Below are 16851 nucleotides of genomic sequence, written 5' to 3' on the forward strand. Positions count from 1 at the left end.
CATGAAAGTATTTCAGTGAGTTAGACATCTGAGCCTCCGACTTTTGCGCTCTTCGTGTTTAAAAGTTGAAAGATATGAAGCAGGCTGTGCATTAAGTATTTAAAGAAGGAAATATTGATGCCTGAACTTGAATATATAGAGGATATCACATTAAAGTTTTATTACAAGGAATAAAAGTACCTAAAGCAAGATGTTCGTACAGGAGAGGCGCCGATACCGGGATTAAATGATTAATGAATTCTGGAGGGAATACTTGCGAATCTTGAAAGCCCACGCTGCAACTGGTGAAATGGCTAAAAAGAAAGAGAGGCTCCATTTTCCATGCCGTGCGTCAAACACACAGACGGAGCGGGTTGAATCTGTTCAATTGTTCTAAAGAACAAACATCTTCTTTTACTCATTACCGAAGAACAGTTCTCGTTTAGCACCGTCAACCTTCGAATGCCTCTGAATTATACACCAATTTCCCTTACATTTTGAAGCGGTTCAATTATATTTTCTCAGATGAGCAACAAACATTTTTGTTTGTTATGCTAACAGTAGGTGCGGCAATATAGCAAACACATATTTCAGTATTTAACTAAATCCCCGCTCTCTTTGTTTACAAGAGTCACGGTCCGGACTGGAAGGAGGCTGCAGGCTTCAAATTAAAGTCCTATGAAAATACATGAAGATAGAGCAAATGTTGGCCATAGATGTTAGTGGCAAAAAAAAAAGAATTCTTCCACAAAAATCTCCCAAAAGTTGACATAACTTCAGGTCCTGACTAACAGCCCAGTGGGAAGAAATGAGTTTCAGTGCAGTTTTGGATTGTTTTCCTTAAACTGAGCTGTGAGCATTTTGGCAGACATTTCTGGTGCTCTTTCGGAGGTCCTTTGCCTATGTGAATGCGAGTGATGCTTCTGCCAAGGGTAGCAGCGAGAAGTCTAAAATCCTGGAGAGTAAGATGCAAGGCCTACATTAGTTATGTGAGCTTAGCCAAGGCTCTGTTTTTCTCCCTGGCAAAAGTTGTTTTTATCAGGCCCCTGTCAGGCTCATTTGATAGCACACTCCTTTGGTTTTACAACTGCTTTGGCTAAAGAGAGACAACCCACTGAGCGATGGAAATGGCGCACACCCAGACCGTATCTGCGAAGACCGACAGGTCACAGCCAAAAATGTATTGCATTTTACCTTTATCAGCCTCAGACTTTGATTATACAAGAGAGATACATGTGCAGGAGACATCTGATACCCAAGATATCCAAACTGGACGGAACCCAGACTTGTTCTGTAAGAGCTTTGCAAGGCATCCAGCTTCAAAATGGAGTTTCCAAATCTGTAATTGTGTGCTGTTTAGAGATTTTTGTGGAATGTATAAAAGGGTGAATTGGATGATTTCTGCAGAATGGGACAACACCCACAATGCCGTGCTGGGCCACGAGACTCAGATCCAACTGAAGAGTAACAGCATCGTTAAGCTGTCCAACTTGGGATAGTTAGGAAAAGGCAACGCTCCAAATGTGGATAGAGAACAACATCCTCTTGTTGACGACTTCGATCCATCATTTTATGAGCAAAATTTCAGTCCAGAGATGTCCTTGTTGTTTTAATTTGGAAATATTATGTGATGACAAGGGTGCATCATAGTAACCAATTTTATATCTAGCTGATATGAATAAATCTTATGGACAGAAATTCTGAAACAAACACAAGCTAATTATTATAATTTTATTTTTTAATGCATATCATTGTTATTATTATCACTATTATTATAATTGTATCACTTGTTTGTTAATTGAATGGATGTTGATTGTAAAGTGAACTTGAGCTTTTTTTAGCAGCTATAGAAATGTATTTATGTTCCTGTGTTCAGTTTCTGGGTTAGGTTTTGTAGTCCTCCTCTCCCTTCTCTTTTTCTATGGAGTTTATTAAAACCTGTAATTGTAGTTTGCCTCTTTTTTGCCAAATAATTTTGTCAGATTAAAAAAAATAAGTTTAGTGTTTTGTTCCTTCCACAAATGGGATATGAGGAGACACGCACAGGCGAGTGATGTATGTAATTTCCCACGAAAAACATCCCATTAGGTCTAAAATATAAACGCTTATAATATATTTAAAAATATTTAAAGGTATACTATTTAACTTTTTGTTCAAAATTAACAACATTTGAATAGACAATATATCATCAATGCTTTTTCTAAAACATTTTTATTTATTTTTTTGTCTTACCCTGAATCACTATGGTAACGGTAAGCCTATTATAAGCGGTTATATTTTAGACCTAATGGGATGTTTTTCGTGGGAAATTACATATATCACTTGCCTGTGCGTGTCTCCTCATATCCGTAAATAGAGAAAAGTTGCTCTGGCTTCTTTGACATGTATATGGTGTGGAAGTGTGTCATGATCCCAGGCTGTGTTCCCCTGGTCTTGTGTGAACTTTGTTATTTCCTGTTTTGAGCCATGTTTTGTAGTACTTTGTAGTTTTTCTTGTTGATTAGTTATTCGATTGTTCCCAGGTGTGTCTTGTTTGCGAATTACCGCTTGTGTATTTAAACCCCAGTGTTTCTTGTGTTCCTTGTCGACTCTTGTCCTACATGGATGTTATGTTTGGTGAACTCATTTGGTTCCCTGGTTCCCTGGTTCCCTGGTTCCCTGGTTCCCTGGTTCCCTGGTTCCCTGGTTCCCTGGTTCCCTGGTTCGGATTTGTTATTCTGTTATTAAACTCGCTGCATTTGAATCCAGCTGTCCTTTTTTTTTTTTTTTTTTTTTTTTTTTTTTTTTTTTACCCTACGTAACAAAGTGGTTGTCACAACGAGCGAGAAAGGTTGACATGGCTCATGCTAAATGTTGAACCTCCAGGGAATCACCCGTTTAAAAAAAAAAACGTTGAACAGAGGGGAGTCTGCTAGCAAAAACAGAAAGCAATAGAGCTCAGAATAAAATTAGAATCAACATGGGCTTGGCTTTAAACAGGTGAGTAAGGTATTTTATCTAACAGATAAATTGCCCTATGTAGCTCTCTAGCAGAGTTCCTGGTAAAGCATTATCTATTGTGAAGGGTCATATTCAAGCAGAGCCGAAGCACAAACAAAACAATGTTCTTCCGCAAAATGCACGCAGTTTTGTGTTTTAACTGGTATAGAGGGCCGAAAGTTACCTTCAAATGATGGACTATCTTCTTTAAAATAATAATATTTCCTCATATTTTGACAGTTAAATCGAACTTTAGGGTCATTAAAAACAAATATCCCATCCGGACATCACTTTTGGCCACTACTGTACATTATTATTATTATTATTATTACTATTATTATTATTATTATAGTCAAGATTTCAAACGGACAACCAATTTCAATAATTAATTCTCTATTTCGTAACCTGAAATGAGCATGTAAATATCAAAACTGTGGTGAGAACGTATCACAACATGGTTTCTCGTGACTCCTCTCAACAAAGCTGCAAGTCAAAGGCGAAGTTAGTAGCAGTTCCAGCAAGAGCTGCGTTTAACCAGGAGCAGATGGATTCTAATCCTAAGGGTTTCCCTTTGCTTCCGGAGTCACCCACGTCCACAGGTGCTCGCCTCTTCTCCCCCCATTCCCATTTTAAATCCTCCCCCTCCATTTCCTGTAAAGCAGGTGCAATGTTAATCCCTACTGGGGGTCAGCGTGGCAGCATGCCTCTGGCTAGACCTCCACCTGCTCATGTTGAGCAATACCCATCCACAAATGTATTCTCTTATGGAAATAATCATACTCTGATTGAGGCTAAAATAAAGATTTGTACAAACGTAGCATCGACATACAGCAGCGAGGCTGACCTTTCTAATGTACACTGCATAATCTCACTTTGCAAAAATGTAGAACTTTCAAAACAAGAATAAATAATTGTTTAAATTATTGAATCTTTAGAGAATGCTTGAAAGTCTGCCGTTTGTGTTTTGAAGCGCCAATCAACCAGCGAGTCATTTCACTCCCTACTTCCTGCCTGAGTGATCACCTCTCGCCTTCCTGTCACTCAGACTTCACAACGCAAGTATTTCTGAGAAAAGAGGGGAAAAGTCAGCTAGCGCCTCAAAGACGCCATGTGTCAAAGAGCCGGACTTTTCACACTTGAAAATGTACATGCAAAATTCCATTTAAAATTTGATTACACACATCTACTTCCGCATGCTAAGATAAAACAGCATAGCTGACTTATAGCACGGTGGCCCATATTTTCATCTAAACCAGTCAAAAGAAGTTCACCAGCTGGAGTGTGGCAGAGCTAGAATGTGGAGTCACATGTTGGGATAAGTTACAGATCTGTGAGATTACTGCAGATGGTCCATGCAAATAATTCAAATGAATCAAACATGTTACAGCAGCACTTCTCTTTCCTTCCATCATGAAATTATCTAATTCGACTCCTAAGACCAGTTAAGGCCTATTTTCACTTAGTCACTTCATGCATCTTGATTGATTGCAACGGCTGTTATGTGTCGCATTTTGCATGCTTTCATGGTTCCATTTAGGAGGAGATTACGTACATGTGGAGATTTTCAGGTTTTTGGTTGCCATGATCTTCCTGAATTATAAAGCCAGATATACAGTTGTGTGTAGAAAGTCTCATTTATATGTGTGATAAAATCAAGCATGTTCAGAGTGAAATGTCTGCAAATGTAAATAATTGGCTATTATATTGTTACAGGACTAAAGCCAAAACAAATATATTCTGCTAATTTTACCTGGTAAATAGTTACGTGCTATTAAGCTGACAATGTATTTTAGTTTTCTTAGAACAATTAAATGTTATATTTATAAAAAAAATTAAAGCAGAAAAAAAATTACTGCTTATTACTGCTTCAAAAAAACATGAAGCAGTAATAACTTTTTGCATTAAACATTTACTAAATACGTTTGAACTAAAATCATTTTCAAATTTCTCCAGCACCCCCTGGAGCCCAGTTTCAAAACCCCTGGCCTAAACAAACATGTGCATTTACATATGTTCTCCAAAAAAATGTGTTTGATTCCGTGTCTGTCTTCAATGCTCAAATAGCCTCTTAGTCTTACTCCACTTACTGTATGCTAGGTCCATTAACTACACAACTCAAAGCACAATGCCAGCATCTCTAAATTCTATTTATTGATTGATATACATCTGCTTGTTAATCAATAAACAGACAAATTGTTGTTGATTTCCCTTCATATTCCCATTTTACTTTTAAACCCTTACACTCTTAACCACAGGTATCATGTCTTTCTGAGACAGTTTCTTAAGCAACCCTCCCTAACCCTCCCTCTAGTTTTTCTTTTGCAATCCTTGTACTTTCTTCACCGCTGTCCTCAAATGAGGTAAAAGGAGAAACAGATAGAGGTGAAACTGCTACTTGTGTGTTTCTGTATTGAGAAACTCAAAGACAGCATTCCAGTTAAGGTTCAGCCTCCACGAAAACCCAACTGCATTATCAGCATGATTCACTACCCAGATCTCTGCGCTCAGACTTTGCCAGGTACATGGTTCGGCCGACTGGATTGCGACAGGCCACTCTTGGCTCAACCTTAGTTCCCTCTCTCTTAGTTTCATGAGGAAATTAAAAGGGAAGAGGTGACTCTAATCAGAGGTTAAATTATTTTTAAACATCTGGTTAAGAATGTTGTGCAAAACGCACAAAGTCAAAGAGGGAAACAAAAGTTAAGTCTCATGTAAACGAACAAAACTGTTGGAGACAATGGTGAAAAACTTCAGTTAATACAATCTGAATTATCATGTTCAGTTGAGGCCCCCAAAAAAATCTTTGATAAAATGTTTTTGATTGAGTTTGTTAAAAATAAATGCTAAAATATATAAACCAAACCATATATACTGGTGATCTATTATCTCACCTACAGACAGACGTGCAAAAGAAAAAGATAAGCATGGTGGCCCTATTCCAATATTTATTTGTAATAGCATAGCTATTTGCATGTCTAATAGCTACTTGTCTAACGGTAAATAAATAAAGTATATAAAACAACAACATAGTGGGTGCTATAAGGGAAATTCAACAAATTTCCACGAAATGTAATTTCAGGACTTTGTAGACTATGGTAGAAAAATATGATTGTCATTGTTCTAAGCGCTTAATTACACAACCACAACTGCCCTCTGCTGAGGCTGTGGTTCCCTCAAAGGAAAGTCACTGCTCTCGCAAACCTTTACCACGAAGTTACAGCCTTATTATGCCAAATTACTGCATGCAATCTTGGGCCTTAAAGGTAGCTCATCATGCACTGATGAAAAACACATGAACAAGCACATGCCTTCATTTCACTATTAAGAATGATTACAATCGCACCAGGGGCGAGTCCTGTAAGACTATAGCAGTAATTTGCGTTAATTACCCGACATTATCAACAAAGGAACTGCGTTTGTCGAAACCTGTCTGATTAGGGACTGAGAGACATCGGCCTCATGGGAACGAGAAACAAATGTTCTCCCCTGATTTCTGTTTGTATAGTCACAAAGTTGCCTTAAAATCCCCTAAAAGTCATCACATTTGCATGTTTTCCCCCCCGCTCTGGATTATACCAGACGTGGCTCGTCCTGCATAATGTCCTAGGTCCTTAAAACATTTTTTAAAGTTTGACCCGCTCCTTTGTTTATATTAGTGCTGTCAGCTTGGAAGTAGCGATTAGAGGCAATTGGCAGGTTTTTTGATGTTTCATAATATATGATAATTTATGCCAGTGGGAACTCATGCACACATAAATGCCACCAGATATAAGTTGTCTGTCTGAGGCAAACTTGTTTGCATCAAAAGTGCAGGGAAATTAGATTGTATAGCCATTTTCAGATTACTTTTTTGCACACAAGGTGCTCATCGTACTTGGGTCAGTAATTATGTCTGATTAAATTGTAGGTTTACAATTGGTTTATTTACAGAAAATATATATTTTTTTATCTAAACAGGTAAAATTAACCAAAAAGCTAAACTAAACAACCAATCACATTTGTTTCAGTTAAAACACGCTAAAACAGCTCAATTGTAGACTGCCAAGGAACATGTGGGTGGGAATTGTGCTTGAAGTATTATTGCAGGGTCGAGTACAAAATGCAGTGTTACAACTTTTAAGCCCACAGATATATTTTAGTTCTTCCTGTCATTAGTAGTGATATCTCCCCCAATGCTAATGGATCTGTAAAGCATTACCATAAATCTAACCTCCCCCATAATATCAGAGTTCTTATGGGTCACTGACTCACTAGATTCTACTTGATGCCTTCACACCGTGTTAAAAGATACAAGCCCAGTAGCCTTGTGTAATTCATTTATAATGCTACGCTCTAACCTTTCAGGTTGCACTGCTACCTAATAAGACATGTACACACATGACGTGAATAGGCCCCTTGAAAAACACATTCAAATATGAGTAATATCGCTTTGACAGCAATCTGCATAAATTCAAATGCAGCCTGAAGCATGCACTGGCCTCTGTTTAAAATTCAGAATTATCCCTCTTTTAGCACACACACTATGGCATCTGTCCTCTACAATTACCGCATGAAAAACGGCACCTCGCTCTCATGCAAATGGCAAGTTTTGATGAAATAGTGTGGATTGTGTCAGATTCTCATCACAGAGGTGTCTAGGGCCACATCCCGGTCTTAGGCAAAACATATTCTAGCATATACATTTATTGACTAATCTTGCTGGTCTTGTTAACAGGGCAGATGTTCTTATGCGCTAAGGAGGTTTGTCAATTTTTAATAACTTATTTGAAATTTCATAAGGGAGAGATGACATCTTAACAGAGAGGGGATTAAAGCATGACATTTTCAATGATTTTGTTTTTATTAGAGAAGGTGGACCATGCACAGAGAGACTTGGACCACAGATAGATGCATCAAACGCACACAAAACCCCTGCTGAATCAGCTTCGCTCTCAGGAGTGTTAAGAATATATGAGTCACATTTAACAGGTTTGACACTCAATATGCGATGTTTATGGCTATTAATAGATTACATTTCATTATAAAAGGCAAGTAATCAATTTAACTACGAAAAACAATATTACAAATCAATATTTTAGTTTTTGTCAACTTATGCTTCTTGTATTTAATCTGCGTTATTTCTTTATTCTGTATATAACACACACACACACTACCCTTCAAATGTTCAAGGTTGGTAAGATTTATTTAATGTTTTTGAAAGAAGTCTCATGTTCATTAAGGCTGCATTTATGTGACCAAAAATACAGTAAAAACAGTACTTTTGTGAAACATTACATTTTAAAATAACTTTTATTTTCTATTTTAATATATTTACAAATGTAATTTATTCATGTGAGGGCAAAGCTGAACTTTTATCTGCAATTAATGCTGATTTGCTGCTCATGTTTTCTGTCATGACAACTCTTGGAGAGTTTGGCATGGTAATGGATATAACAATGTTGATGTTTTGTCTTGGCGGAATAGGTCATCTATGCTGCTGCTGATGTTGGTTATTGCTGCTGCTGCTGTAGAGAAAGTATGGGACTTGCTACTACCAATACATACAGTACAAGACACACTGCTATGAGCAAGTAAGACACGCTGCTGTTGCTGCTGTACAAAATAGCATACGTGAATTACCCGTAGCGGATCTATACAGGTGGAGCTGGGGAAGGTGGAGGGTCCCTGAAATCGCGTTGCAAACTGCTACAGCAAACGCTGACCAATTATTTAAAGGTTGAGCAACGAGCTCATTGGCTACTGATACAGCAGGAAGCAGTCAGCTGTGCCCTATAAAGAATGATGTGATTGGAAGCAGATTGAGTTAAGGACCTGTTAAGTCATCCTGCTTAATATTTTTGTGGAAGCCACCATACAGTTTTTCACAGATTATTTGACTAGAAAGTTCAACAATAGAAATAATATTTATTTGAAATAGAAAATCTTTTGTAACAATGTAAAATTCTTTACTGTAATTTCTGACAAATTAAAGAGTCCTCAATATAAGCATTTCTTGATTTTCTAAAAAGCATTTCTTGATTCATTTTATTGAATCAGACTCCAGAATTAGTTCACGTGTAGTTAAAACTTTGCAGGAAATTAAATACGGTAAGAGGCAATTAAATAGGCCCGAGAGAATGATGGGAGTGAATTATGTCCCAGACGAGTGTGTCTCCCCAGGGGTGGAGGTATGTGTTGCTGTAATAGGAAGCGTTTGGTCAGCACTGAGCAGCTGAAGTGAGCAATCAGGTCCGTGGCAGATTACCTTACCCAGACGACAGGCCTGCTGGGAGCGTCCTGATCTAACGGCACCTGACATGCCTTCCCACAGCTCCCTGCGTGTGACTGTGTGTTTCTCCCTGTATGTGTGAGCATTTATTTGTATGTGTGTGAGAGTTTAGTGTCTGCTGGCAAGTGATAGCTGGCGAATCACAGGTTTTGCCAGTCTAGTGGGTTGGCATGTTTTGAGTGGAAAGGAATTATACTATGTGAAAACAAAAGATTTAAAATTCCTCAACAAATTACCCCACACCTTACCTAAATCTACCCTCACAATTAAAGTGCTTTATTTACCCGAAAAAGAAGCGACAGTAGTGGTTCAGTCTCCTTAAGCCTTTTCCTCTATCAAAACATTCATGGCCTTCAACTCGGCCCCTCGTGACCCCAGCATTTGTTCGAGGAAATGGCCCTTGTGCATCATGAACTAAAATGAACTTTTCCTGTGGGCTTGAATGAGAAGGTCATTAATGGGATATTATTTCAACAAACTCTACACTCAACATATCCACAAAACGGGTGTCATTTGTGTTCCTCATAAATGTAAAAAAAATTAATTTGAAATTTGAAACGCATCAACAGTATTTTATTTTTATTGAACGTTTTATAATCAAAGACTTTCTAAAAAAAAAAATTTTTTTAATCACAAGGATTGTATTATCAAATTGTAAATGTTAATTCTGTTACTTTTACAGACAGACAGACCAAATCAAATGAATCCATGTCAATTCCAAAATCAACTGAAAACTGTTCTTTACTGATCTATCACAGATTGTTTGTATGCTTTCTGACAACGCCAACACTGTCAGAACGAGGCATATGTTCATCTGACTGCACATAATTTGCTTAGTGACATTGTAATCTATGCAAATGATTTTTAAGCTGAACACAATAATGCCCTCTCATTTTGTAACGTAAATAAGTATGCATGAACAGACACTTAGAATATGATAATGTAAATATCAATCAAATCGTGGGGAAAACATGTCAACGCTAATTGCGCATCTATTTGATTGCCAATAGCCACAAGCACTGTTTTTCTCATACAGTTTTATTCATTTTGAAGTTTACCATGTAGATGAACTTTGTGCTGGCTGTTTGTCAGATCTCGATTAATATGTTGCGATGTGTTGTTGAACAGGTTTACAGTGTGAACTACAGGAGCAACTTTAAATGTGCATTCTTGAGTGTAAAACGACACACGGCATCTCAAACCAACAACCAGGGTCAGCAGAGGTCAACATAGTCTCGCATAGCCAGACCTTCAGACTGACGGCAGAAGGTCTGGACTACATCGCAGCTTTCATTGGCCAAGGTCCGCCCAGATCAGATGCCATCTGACTGACATGCAAAGCAACCAATCACAGTTCGTTTTGTTCTGCTTCATGTTTAGGAGCGTGAAAATGTAACATATGTCCCTACAATTTGACCGGTGTGTAAAACTATTGGACATATTTTACAGAGTAAATGCCGTGAACTTTAGATACTTCGCATACTTTTGAAAATCCAGCGTTTAGTTGATCCTTATAAGCGTTCATTGTCACAGTTGTAAACACGACGGTTTTCTTATTCCATGAGGGGGTTTAGCATCTTTGTTTCCAGGTGGATAGTTAAAGAACGCGACACTCGTGTCTTCCAGACATCCTGTAGAGTTCAACCAATCAGATGACTTCGAAACTCCTAAAGTGTCTCCAATTTTGTGTGCCATATGCATCAGCCAACAGTCCGTGGCTGAGGCTAGGGTCAACATGTCACTGTTTACTCTTCAGTGTCTCCAGCTTCTTTTGTTAGTAGTTAGTTTTGTGGACCTCACCAAATTAAATGACAAATGATAATGACTGATCATAAAACAGTTACATTTGAAAGTGCTCAAAAGAAACATCCATCAGCAATATATGATTTTCAATTTGGTAATTATAACATTTATATTTTCAGTCTTATTGTTTATGTGTCTAATACTTAGTCCAAATGCTTCTTTTCGTATTACAAATCATAATTTTTTTTTCCCTATTTGTTAAAATTTGTTCTTAAAGTTAAAGCGCATCTACTTAGTTCAACACAAAGTTGGAGAGGGAAAAATGTCAAAAAAAATTAAAAAATTATATTTGTATTTAAATTTTTTTACATATTTTATGATTTTAAGCGATTATCTTTGGTTATTGTGGCATTGAACAATCAGAATTCTCAGATGTTCATAAAAGTTCTTAAAAAGCAAAAAAATAAAACATAATACAGTTTAACAAGTCTAAAAGTGCATTTTCATATTAACCCAATATACAGTGGATACTTCTAAACATCTATAAAAATGTTTAAAAATGGTATTATTCATTCATTTTTATTTTTATCATTTATTTTATTCATTTTTTGCATCAAAATATGTTAATAAAAGCCAGCATTTTATTATTTTTTTAGGTGGCACAATGTAAGTGAACTCACAGACATTTTTTGTCAAGGAATTAAGAAAAGAATTAAGTCATTATTCAAAAACAGCTCCGCTCATCTGCCTTTGGTTGGACAAACAGATAGTCCTGCCCCAGATCTCACACCATTGGTTGTCAGTGTTGCTGTACCAAGTCAATGCACATTCAAATTTGGTAGGAGAAAGTATTTCAACATCACAGAACAAAAAATTACATACATCACACTTAAAAACATTGCCTACAAAATAATGGCCAAAGTGAGGTCAAAAGTACACACCTGACATTTCCTGCTTTTCCTGTTTCTAATTGGCCATGTCCGACGTTTACATTTTTAAAACCAGGAGAAGTGTGGCATTTACCCTTATATAAACACACAACGCCATTCAGGATGCAACAGCTGTCGAAGATTTACATGCGGCATGCCAACCAGTGCCGCAAACTTTCATCATTATAGTGTAAATGCTCAGACAGCAAGGTACCTGCAACATGTCACTCACTATATTTGTTATTTGAGCTGACGTGAGTTGAAAGCATGAACGCCAGAGAGAAGCATGCAGGAGTGATGTGTGACTGTATTTTTAGCTCAATCCTGTTCATTTACTATTTCAGTTACAGCCATGATTTGTAGAAGATACATTTTCAAACGGAAACGCTGTATCATGAAAACCAAACGAGAGAGTATAACGTTTAAATATTTAAAAATGCAATCGACTCAGGAACCTTGTGTGTTTAATGTAAATCGTGCCATCATTTGTATTTAACAAATCAAGCAGTTCCCGTTTTCACATATAACCTAAGGATTCATCGGAAAATGAGAAGCCTATAAATTACACGAAACAAATCAAGTTCCCTAAATCAGCACTAGAGTTCCCTAAAGGCTTGTTCCATACTGTCGTTTCACATTCTCTGTCAAGTTTTTCCCTTTCAAACACACACACACACACACACTGCGGCACAAAAACGTACACTGTGATTTTCTCATTGAAAAATGTCTGTGAGCAGTGAGCACCTATGAAAAGTTTCAGAATTGTATTTCCCCACATCATTTATTTTCTTTGGGCTGCCGAATCTTTCTCCCATGCTTCATGCTCTGGCTGTGGTGAGCTGAGAGAGAACAGGACACGCCTAAAAAACCCTAAAGTGTCTCTGGTGGCCGGTGTCAGTTGTGCACAGAGATTGTGGTCCTTGGCCCCGACCCAAGGATTAGGTGTTCCAGGGAAGAGAGATTTCTTGGCCCTCGCCAATCCCCAAGAGTGCTTTGGGAATTGTGTGTTTGTGTATATGTGCCTTTTCCCTCCTCCCTTCCCACCTCCTCTGCACTTGAGTTTTGCGCCATCTTCCTCCTCCTCCTCAAATGCCCACGATAGCACGCGGATGGCATAATCAGGGTCTACCCTGGCTGGGTGGGTTTAAAAAAGACTGACAAAAATGTAGCTTAGATTGCGAGGGGGGACAAATCTAGTAATATAGTCAAACAGAGCGGGAGAGCGAGAAGGGGGGAGAAAGTGAGAGAGAGCAGTCAAAGAAGTGAGCGGTGGGGGATCTTGGGCAAAGGAGGTAAGACAGGATATGAAAACAATGGACTCATTGTAGACAGATGATAGAGGGATGAAAAGGAGATTGGTGGAACACAGCACCATCTACAGGCTGATATGGCACACCATCAGATGATCGCAGGAGGACGTCCAGAAGTGGGTGGGATGGAGTTTCCTTTCATGACTGGATATCATTTGTGACTGGAAAGAATAAATGATGAATTCACTGTAGTGATACGGGTGAAATCGCTTTGATAAGAGATGGATTATGTTGGTTTTATAGTTGCAAGATGAGAACGAGTGAGTCAGTTTGAAACCCTCCTGACGTGTTTCCACATAAAAGGCTTCGACAAACAAGAGAGAGGTGACCTATAGTGACAAAATGCATTCTTCTCCATTTCCTGCATTTTTATGGGCTGCACATGAGGAGCTTGAATTTCAAATGGAACAGTTGTGTGAATGCCAGCTCCGACGCTTCCGCTCTGCTCCTAAGTCCCTCTTTCTGTTCTCCAGGTGACTGTTTTCTAGCCCCTCCACCTTTCCTGTGCCAAAAATGCCAACTGTAACAACAAAGAGTGGCAGATGCCAAGGGAATCCCAGACGAATGACCTCCGTGAAGCGGGCCTACTAAAGAGAAGCAAATATTTACCCTGCGTGTTTGAACCCATGGCGCTGTGCCACGACTGCCCCTCGGAGCACATACCGGGCCGATAGGCTTACTCGTCCTCCAACTTTACTCTCTTCACCCTACATGACGGCCAGCTAAAGTCTCAATTTCGGCCATCACGTCATGGAGATGAACATGTCAGAAAGGGGTATGTTTAAGGAGATTTTAAAAGGAATATTCAATACTAGTTAAATTCAAACATAATTTAGATTATCACGAAAATCAATTGGTTCATCTATCTTTTTCTTTAAAAAAGAAAAAGAAGGAAAAAATTAATTTCTTATAAAATGTTAAAAAGCTCACTTGAAATGGTGTGGTGACAATATGCATGTTAATGTAATTTTCTTTGTAGATTTATATTATAAACCTTCTAATGCCTTAAAATTATTATTCAATCAACTTCACAGCTCAAATAAAATATACATTTTGAGAGAAGATTTAATCTAAGTGCTTTAAATAAGTAAGCTTGACATTTCTAATTTGAAACCCCCCAAATCTGCCATATTCAATTCTATTGTAAATGCCTCAACATATAGCCGCAATTTTTGCTTTTTTTTAAATAAAAGCAAATGCAAGTCAAAATGAAAGTTTGTGGTAATCAACCTTATGCCACAAATGCTGTCGATTTTGTTTAACTTGTATTGAGTACAGAATATAGCCTACCTTTAATTTTCCCTTTTCTTACTTTCTGTATAATAGTTTTATCAAACAATTAAAAATTTCTCAAACTCAATTTAAAAGGCCTTATTATTACTCGTGCTGACTTATTCCGTTCAGGTCCGACTCATCCCAGAGCTCAGCCGCCCTGAGACCAATGTCTCCTTACGGGGCACAGACTTCAAAGTCCATTTTGGATGGACTGATCTGAAGAACGCCAACCCGTCTCTGATAACCAACAAGAGCAGTCGGGATCAGTGAAGAAGCCACCAAATGAGATCTCCAGGGCATCAAACACACACAATACATAAAATATGTGCATATATTAATGTGCTGTTCTATTCTTCTGTCGAGGTGAAGTTGGTTGAAATATGCTGACAGTCTTGGCTGTGCATGATTTACTTTTCTGTCATCATTGAACAATTATATATAGAAAAAACACATTGGTTGTAGTTTTCCTCGACTCGTTGATATCGAAAGAGTTTGCAGGTCATACCAGGGTGCAACAGATGCAAGACAGCACATCCGACCCACCTGTGCACTCAATGGCCCCATAACCCAGCATCATCCTCCATCAGATTAGCATGTCCACTCCAAGAAATGAGCTCTCAAATCGGCCTTTAATCCTCTCAGGAGAAAAACAACAACAACAACATAGCACCATATAGGACAGATGTGCAAAACCTTAACCTGGGACAAGAAAATGGCCACTTTGATGCTGTGTCAGCCATCATTTTAACAACAAAAAAATCTGACTTAATCTGATAAAAGGTTCCAGATTAGGTGTGGCGCAAATTGATAAACCCTGATAAACTTTGAATGCCTGTCAGGATTATGGTATTGTGCTTCAATCTGACTCCCACCGTGCTGGATTGTAATCCCTGTATCCTGTAGGAGCAGTCATCGACTACATGGTTGGGAAGCGGGGTTTAGAGGCAAAATGGAGATGTGTGCAATGTATTGAGCTTTGTTGAAAAACAGTATCAGAGGCTTCAGTGGATATGGAATCAAGCACTAGTGCAAGTGAATTTATGGCTCTACTAAGCTTGTTCTACTACTCAACTCAACTTTTATATATAAAGCACTTTCAAAACCCTTCAAATGGACCAAGCTGCTGTCCATAAATAATAAATAACTCAAAAATCATACAAGACACAACACCTAGCTTTGAACAATACTAGCTAGAACAAGCTAGACAGGTAGGTTTTTGGAGAACAGTGATTCAAAGGAAAATGGTAAACAAAAAGTAACTTTTTTACAGAAATATTCCACATCAAGCTCCATGTCGAAAATGCATGACTCCAGGAGTTGGCATGTGGCGGCGATTCTAGCCTGCTCAACCCACGCCATCTCTAAAGACCCTTAAACCAAAGCAAACGTTTCAACAACATTTCCATCCATTCCTACTCTAACAGTGTGATGAGAGCAGGTTAAAGCTGTAAGCCATCAAAGTCTGCCGAGCAGCGTGCCCTGTTTGAAACTCATCTGGATCCCCCATAAACACTCGGCTGCTAATTGGCTGCACATGTGGCGCTGAGTGCATTTTAGCATGCGTTAGTGTGTGTGTGTGTGTGTGTGTGTGTGTGTGTGTGTCTGTGTGTGTGTGTGCCGTAGTGTGTTAGAATGTACATGCGTGTGTTGGCATACACCATGGCTTATCAGTCTGATCAAAGACAGCCTTTCCTTAAACTGTCTGCAATATGAAAGGCACACAAAGGCCTCATGGTAAATATCTGATCCGGAGAGTAATTGGTACCTGTCTCGGAGATCTGGCTCTTTGATCGACACTCCTTTCCTCTTCCGTAGTTTAAATGTGGAAATATATTTATTGGTGGCTCCCCCACATCCGATCGTCGTGCGCCATCTGGCCAGGGTGCTAAAAGATGCTCGCTGCCAAAATGTGCTCTCTGAGATCATGAAACTGTCCTCACTTCTCGTCACACTGCATATCAAGAATACCTGGGAGGAATGACATGCAATTTAATTATTAGGAAAAATTGTAAAAGGTTATATTTAAAAGGGCACTGAGAAGCTTATAATTTTGAGAAACAAAAGACTCAAATGACTTGCTTTATTGATAAGACTGAATTTATTGCGAAAGAAAGCAATAAAATAAATAAATAAACATAAAATCAAATGCATTACACTATTTCATGTAACAAAGAATGTATTTTTTTCGAGTACAATACATCCCTTCAGTAGATCCACTATTACAGACATGAAAATCATCTGAATACATCCTGTTTGAATGATTAATATGATGCAAGCCACTTAAACTTAAATGAACCTTCTGAGGTCATGTGACTAACATAGTGTCTTGCTGGGACAGGGTTGAGAGAGTCACGACTTTTCACCCCAG

The 16851-nt window shown here is 38.3% G+C and overlaps 1 long non-coding RNA gene across 2 annotated transcripts in view; it reads right to left on the minus strand.

Moving 5' to 3' along the window:
- Positions 1-16851, minus strand: part of LOC307002340 — a 72900-nt gene that overhangs the window by 35248 nt on the left and 20801 nt on the right. For both annotated transcript variants that reach the window (XR_013798471.1, XR_013798472.1), the window contains exon 3: positions 16249-16451. This is a non-coding gene — a long non-coding RNA (uncharacterized lncRNA). The remainder of the gene's footprint in view (positions 1-16248; positions 16452-16851) is intronic.

This window comes from Phoxinus phoxinus (genome assembly GCF_949152265.1).
Source record: "Phoxinus phoxinus genome assembly, chromosome: 7".
NCBI classification, from domain to species: domain Eukaryota; kingdom Metazoa; phylum Chordata; class Actinopteri; order Cypriniformes; family Leuciscidae; genus Phoxinus; species Phoxinus phoxinus.